Here is a 6,861-nt window from a genome sequence, read left to right as displayed (position 1 = left end):
ATGTGTACACACCTGTCCAAAAACTCTTACTACAGAGTGGTTTACACCAGAGTAAATTTAGTGCTTCAAAATGGCAGCGGGGGCACTTGAACTGAAGCTCATTCAATGAGCTTCAGTTAAAGTGCCTCTGCTGCCATTTAGAAGCATGGGGATGCTGATACACGAGACGCAGGAGGCTGCTGAAGCACGGTAATTACCACGCTCCAGCAGACCCAATTAATCAAGGCTGCTCCAACGCGCTGTATTACAGCATGTTGGAGCAGCCTCCATTTTCGTGTACAGGCACCCTATGTGCTCCATAGCTCCAGGGCTGCATGTTGTGCATGAGAAGTAAAAGGTAGAAGTTCAAAGCTGCCCATAGCCTCCTCTGCTGGGCAGAGGTCTCTTTTTGGGTGTTGCTGGACTTTTTATTTATTTATTTATTTATTTGTCTGCCTGCCAGAACCCCTCAGGACACACCGCATAATGAGTCTGAGCAAAAAAGCTAACCAGACTAGGTGCTCTGTAACTGGGTGTCACAGCTGAGTGGTGAAAAGGCACAAGGTCATGGCTGGGTCTAACCATAACCCTGTCTTGTTTGGCAGAGCTGTCTGCTCTGCTCTTGGGCTACCAAAATTCCACACCCATCTCCTGATCCTAGCATAGTTCAGATAGACTCCTCAGCCCACCTGACCAATGACAGGGCCATGAGTTGCAAAGGTCCATGGCCTGGTATGGCATGAAAAACCTATCTTATGGGAGTTTGGCATGCCCTGCTAAGGCCCCCCAATTCAGGGCCACACTTCAATCCAAGAACTGGGAGTATCTGTGATGATGGGTGAGTGGGTCCAGTCAAAATGTGGTTGGGGTGCCAAGCAGCACCTGAGGCCTGGCTCATTATTTCCTTGCAAGGCTGCCTGACCAAGAAGAGGTAGAACATGAAGGTGGCCAAAGTCCCAGCAGCTGTAGGCTAGAGGTCAACCTGCTGGCATCCAAAGTCCTGGATTCAAGACTCTCAGCTGCCTTGGCCAGGAGCCGTCTTGACAGCATGTCCAATTTTTTTTTAAATTTGAGGGTGGCTGACATCTCTTGCAACATACTCAGTAGCTCTAGGGCTGAGCATTGTGTGCAGTATGCAAAGGGCATATGTTCAAAGTTGCCTGCATTAATGGACTTCAGCAGAGAAGAATACAATTGCATTTAGGTGTCTTAGTCCACTTAGACACCCAGTAGATGGACTAGGACCTGGCCGTTCATGTCTCCAAAGTCACGATTATCAGTTGCTTATGTGTTTATCTAGTGCCATGTTCTTCAGCCCATGGTTTATAACCATATTGCCCACAAGGTCCTGCAATATAACTTGTGACTCCAGAAGATTGAAAAGTTAACTTGATATTGCCCGGAGCACATTACTTCCTCAAATACCATTACCCATGGGCCAGTGAAGTAGGCCACTGGTATAGTCTAATACAGTAGGGCCTCCTGCTGTTGATTTGGGGAAAAAGTCAGTACCATGTGCTAGTAAATAGCATACAAGCTCCAAGCTGGATGCATTTCAAAACAATCACTCCTGTTCTCAGCCCACCACCATATGGAAGCTGGGCAATTTTTATTGAACAATTTATTGAAGTTGTACTTACTTATTCAGTGCTAAAGCATGGCTATATGGAGCATTTATATCATCATGCCAAACTTCCTAATATATTTGAAAGAACGTGAGACTCATCATCAGTCCCATCTGCCTCTTTAACAATGACAATATAATTATATCACTTGATCTTTTGATAGATCTTTTCTGTGTCTGACAAGTACATTTGAAGTAGTCAAGCTGGCAGCACATATTATTTCTCAAGTTACTTTTATTTGTTTGATTTTCAAACAGTTATCACTATTCTGCAGACAGAACAGAAAATCTGGATATCTTGAAAAAAATTATCCTGCAGAACAGCTGCTAGGGTTCCTTTTTAGGATAATAAAAATCCCTAATGCTGTGCTTTTCAAAGGAACACAAGGACTAGGGACAAAAGTTACACAAGCTGGTATAAGTGATCAGAAATTGGTTCAAATCTGTAACACAACAGAAGTTCGGTGTACATAAATCACTTTCAAAATGGCTGAAAACAGTTTAGGATAAACCTGGATAGGTGTAGTATCAGACTTAACTGATTTAAGTTAAATCAGTTTATTGAACTTCCCTCCTAGATCCCAGTTAACTCATAGTCCCCCAGCATCCCAGGATGCTTTGCACCTCCCCCACAACCCATAGTTTAGACTAACCTGCAAAGATTGAATCAATTCAGCCTTGGGCTTTTTGACTGTCTATACATAGCCAAAAGGGTTCGGTGCTTGAATTGTAACGTATGTCATTTGGAGTTGGATGCCTAAGGTTTCTGACTTCATTAAAAATCCTAGCCAAAATGTTTCTTCATAACCCAGTAGAAGCTAACCGAAGTTTTGCCATCGCTTTTATTAGAAGCAGGCGTAGACCAGTATGGCTCAGTCCTGCAATATGCCCAGTGTTGTCTACATACATTTAGATCTTAAGTGGACACCCATGCATAAAGCCAACAAAAAGCACTCAACACTAAGCAGGTTCAGCCACTGAGTATGAATCAAACCCTATACTTTAATGATGCAGATGAAATGACCTTAGAACTACTGTGCACCATACTTTTACTACTATGACTAGCACTAATATCACCAAGAGAACTACAAATAGTAGTAGCCACAAGGCTTTGTAATAAGGATCACCCCATAATTTCTGATTTAGAGTAACAGGTCAGCAAAAACTTAAAATTTAGGAACAATAATTGTGCTGAAGTGACATCCTCAAATAGGGCTAGTGCTTGTAAAAACCTGTAATTCTTTATACAGGTAAGAGATAATAAGGTATATATAACTCAAATATAATTCCAAAGGTTCTGATATGTTCCACAAACATTGCATGGGACTTGAACTATCAGTTATACCACAGAAATGTATGTTGTGAACTGTCTTTACCAATCCAGCAAGTGTCAAAGGATTGCAATGGGCAGCCAGGGAGAATAATTTTAAAAGAGCAAATTATAGCTTACTTTTATGCTGAAAGCCTTTCCCTTTCTACTGAATACACACACTTAATACCTGTTTCTGGGCAAGCCACTATTTTTCTGTCAGCTTTTTCTTATTTGAGGAATTCAACAGGAGGTAGAAAAGGCTAAGAGGCTTCTTTCGGTCACTTGCCTGATAGCTGTATTTGCCAAGTCCAACATTTTCATAAGTGGCATCAAATTTTGGACGCACCATCTGACACACTTTGGGACTGATTTTCAGACACTGTGCTGCTAATTTGCAAATCTACTTGAAGTGAGGGTTTTCAAGACTTTTGAAAATGGTGTCCAGTGTATCTCAAACCTGCCAACAAAAATGAAGACAATCAAGACCAGAGGCCATTTTTTGGTTTAAGAAGTATAGTGTAGATGAATGGCTTTGCTTGAGGTAATAAATGGTACAATGTTACACACATGCTGTGTAAGTTACAAGTTTTATTGGGGAAGTCCAACAGGAGGATTTCTCCAACACAATCTGCTATTATTTATAACTGTTATATACAATAATAGTTTACTTTTCAGAAAAGTCCTAGAGAAATTCACGAAAACTGACAGAATTCTATAGAAATTACATTGGATTTTATAGATTTTTTTTAAAAGCTATAAAATTTAATCACGATACATAGTCCCAATACTAATTCTCAGCGTAAGTAAGGTATTACTGTTATTACTTTTATTAATCTTGCAGTAGGACCTAGGGGCTTCCTCTAGTATTGGGAACTTATTCTGCTAGACATTTGTATGCACACATGTTGTTATTTACTTGATTCCAAGACAAAGTTCTTCCCCCTATTCATCACAGGGAAAATTAAACTTTGTCTTAGAATGAAGTAGTTTGGGGTAATGCTGGATCCTGTTCTGCTCTCCGGCTCTGGACTGATTCCCTCACTGCTCTCTTGTTCTCCACTGAGCCAAGGAGGGTCAGGGAATCAGCCCAGAGGCAGAGAGCAACCAAAGACCCAGTGCCAATTCCTTTGCCACTCTCCGCTTGCATGCTGGATCTCACTGCTCCCTGCTCAGCAGCCAGGGAATAAGGAGGAAATCAGCATGGAGCCAGAGAGCAGCAGGAGCCAGCATGCAGCCAGAACAGCAGCAAAGGAATCAGTGCTGTTACTTGCAGCTCTCTGGCTCTGAGCTGATTCTCCTACCTCTCCCTGGCCCTGGGCTGATTCCCCTGCTGCTGCCTGCCTGCAGACTGGATCCCGCATTGCTCCCTGCTGAGCCAGAGGGCAAGGAGGGAGCTAATGCAGAACCATCCAGGAGCGCATGCAGCAGAGAGGCGGGAAGTGGATGGGGGCAGGTAGGAGAGAGGGTATGTGTGGGAGTGAGACAAGGTGCAGCAGGGACAGGCATGGCAGGGAGGAGGGGATGGGGTGAGCAAGTGGCACTATAGCAAGGTGCAGGGGGGCACAAGTCTGAAGTCAGACTGCCTACTTGCCTCCCCACTACTTGCCCACCAGCTGCTGCTTTTCTTGCAACAGTGGTAGTGGTGTTGAATTTAAGATGATCCTCCAACAATTAGATTCTTTACATGGAAAATTACAAAAATGCAGAGTTGCTTTTGGATGCAGCTGTGCGCCTAGCCCAGCGCAGGGGTGTCAGTATCATCTCCTGTCCCAGGTTGGATCCCAACTGCAGGGCTGCTTATGGGCCAGATCCAGCCCAGGACATGGGGTGGTTCTGGCAACAGTGGCAGTGGCTCCAGCTACAGTCATGTGCTATATGCTCCATGCTGGAGCTGCTGGCACGTGTTTCATGTAGGGGAACTGGTGATGGGTGAAGCAGCCAGAAGGCAACCAGGGCTGTGTCAGCATTCACTCACCCTTCTGCCACTGATTGCAACATCCACTGAGGCTCAAGAGCCCTGGATTCTGTGGAAGGCTTCTCACCCCAGCCACATTTGCCTCACAACCAGTTACTAGGCTGGTGGGCCAGATACAGCAGCTCCATGAGTTGGACCAGCCCATGGGCCATATATTTGATACCCCTGGCCTACTGCATTGTGGAAAGCTATTCCTACTTTCAGCCTAATTGAATTTCTTACATTTCAATGAAGAATAAGAAGCTCCCATAACTTTGATTTATTAGGCCCTGGCAATTAGCCCAACTAAATCTTCCCACCCAAAGCTTTGTTTAACCAGGTCTTATAAACCTCCAAGGATGCAGATTCCACCAGCTCTCTAGGCAACCTGTTCCAGTGCTTTACTAGCCTCCCAGTGAGAAAATTCTTCTTAATATCTAACTTAAACTTCCCTTGCTGCAACTTGAGACTGTTGCTTCTTGTTCTGTCATCTGCTGCCACTGAGAACAGTCTAGCTTCATCTTCTTTCAAACCCACTTCAAGCCCCAAATCTCAGGAGGTACATGTGCACACTTGTGCACCCCCTATGCATCGCCAGTGCATGTGCCCCAGGGTCCTCACCATTTTATTTGTCCTCCACTGGACTCCCAATTTGTCTTCATCATTTCTGTAATGAGGAACCCAAAACTGAACACCGTACTCTGGGTGTAGCCTCACCAGTGCCAAATATAAGGGAAGACTAATTTCCCTAGATCTGCTGGCAACACACCTACCAATGCAGCCCAGTATGCCGTTAGCCTTCTTTGCAACAATGGCACACTGCTGGCTCATATTCAGCTTACTGTCTATGTAACCCCCAGGTCCTTTTCTGCAGAGCTACTGCCTAGCCAGTCAACCCCCAGCCTGCTGAAGTGCATGGGATTGCTCCATCCTAAGTGCAGGACTTTGCACTTGTCCTTGCTGAACCTCATCAGATTTCTTTTGGCCCAATCGTCCAATTTGTCTAGGTCACTCTGAATCCTAGCCCTACCCTCCAACTTATCTACAACTCCCCCCCCAGATTAATGTCATCTGAAAACTTTTTGAGGGTGCACTCCATACCATCTTCTAGGTCACTGGTGAAGACATTAAATAAAACTGGCCCTAGGACTGACCCCTGGGGCATCGGCAATACATAGGGAATGCATGCAGGTGCATCTGCACCCGCTGAGATTGGCAGCGCATCCCCTGCGAAAAGTGCCGTCGCCGCTGCCAGTGGTGCCTGCGGACAGTCACTGTTCGCCACTCCCCCCTCGCTGCTGATACCACTAGCAGTGTCTGCAGGTGGTCCCCAGTTGCCACTGGCCACCACCAATGGAGTCTGTCAGCGCTTGCCATCCCCCCACACTGCTAACACTGCCGTGGCTGCCTGCAAGAGCTCCCTGCTTTGCCCGCCCCCACTGCGGCTGCCTGCAAGGGCTCCCTGCTCACCACCACAACGGCCCTGCTGCCAACACGGCCACCTGCGGGCAGTCGCCATGCCCCCCCAGCCTCTGGGGGCACATGGCGTTCATGCCCCGGGGTACTTTACTTGATACCAACTAGACATTGAGCCATTGAGAAGACCAGGTGGCCTTCTATGGACAGATCACCAAATCCTTAGATGCAGGGGTAGCAGTGGACATAGTCTTCCTGGACTTTAAGAAGGCCTTCAACACTGTCTCTCACCCCATTCTCATTAAGAAACTGGGGAACTGTGGTGTCGACACCTACACAGTAAAATGGATCACCAACTGGCTGGAGGGCCGCACCCAGAGAGTGATGGTGGATGGGTCATTTTCGACCTGGAGGGATGTGGGCAGCGGGGTCCCCCAGGGCTCAGTCCTTGGGCCCGCACTGTTCAACATCTTCATCGGTGACTTGGACGAGGGGGTAAAAAGCACCCTGTTCATATTTGCTGATGACACTAAGATGCGGGGGGGATGTGGGCACGCTAGAAGGGAGGAATAGGCT

The 6,861-nt window shown here is 46.2% G+C and overlaps 1 long non-coding RNA gene across 1 annotated transcript in view; it reads right to left on the bottom strand.

Annotated features, from left to right (window-relative positions):
• Positions 1-3,110: 3,110 nt before the first annotated feature.
• Positions 3,111-6,861, bottom strand: part of LOC109315352 — a 5,422-nt gene continuing 1,671 nt past the window's right edge. Inside the window, exon 2 of the long non-coding RNA XR_002102484.1 lies at positions 3,111-3,372. This is a non-coding gene — a long non-coding RNA (uncharacterized LOC109315352). The remainder of the gene's footprint in view (positions 3,373-6,861) is intronic.

The sequence above is a fragment of the Crocodylus porosus genome, unplaced genomic scaffold, assembly GCF_001723895.1.
Source record: "Crocodylus porosus isolate Cpor-Errol unplaced genomic scaffold, CroPor_comp1, whole genome shotgun sequence".
Lineage (NCBI taxonomy): Eukaryota > Metazoa > Chordata > Crocodylia > Crocodylidae > Crocodylus > Crocodylus porosus.
This window is presented reverse-complemented; position numbering and strand designations above follow the sequence as displayed.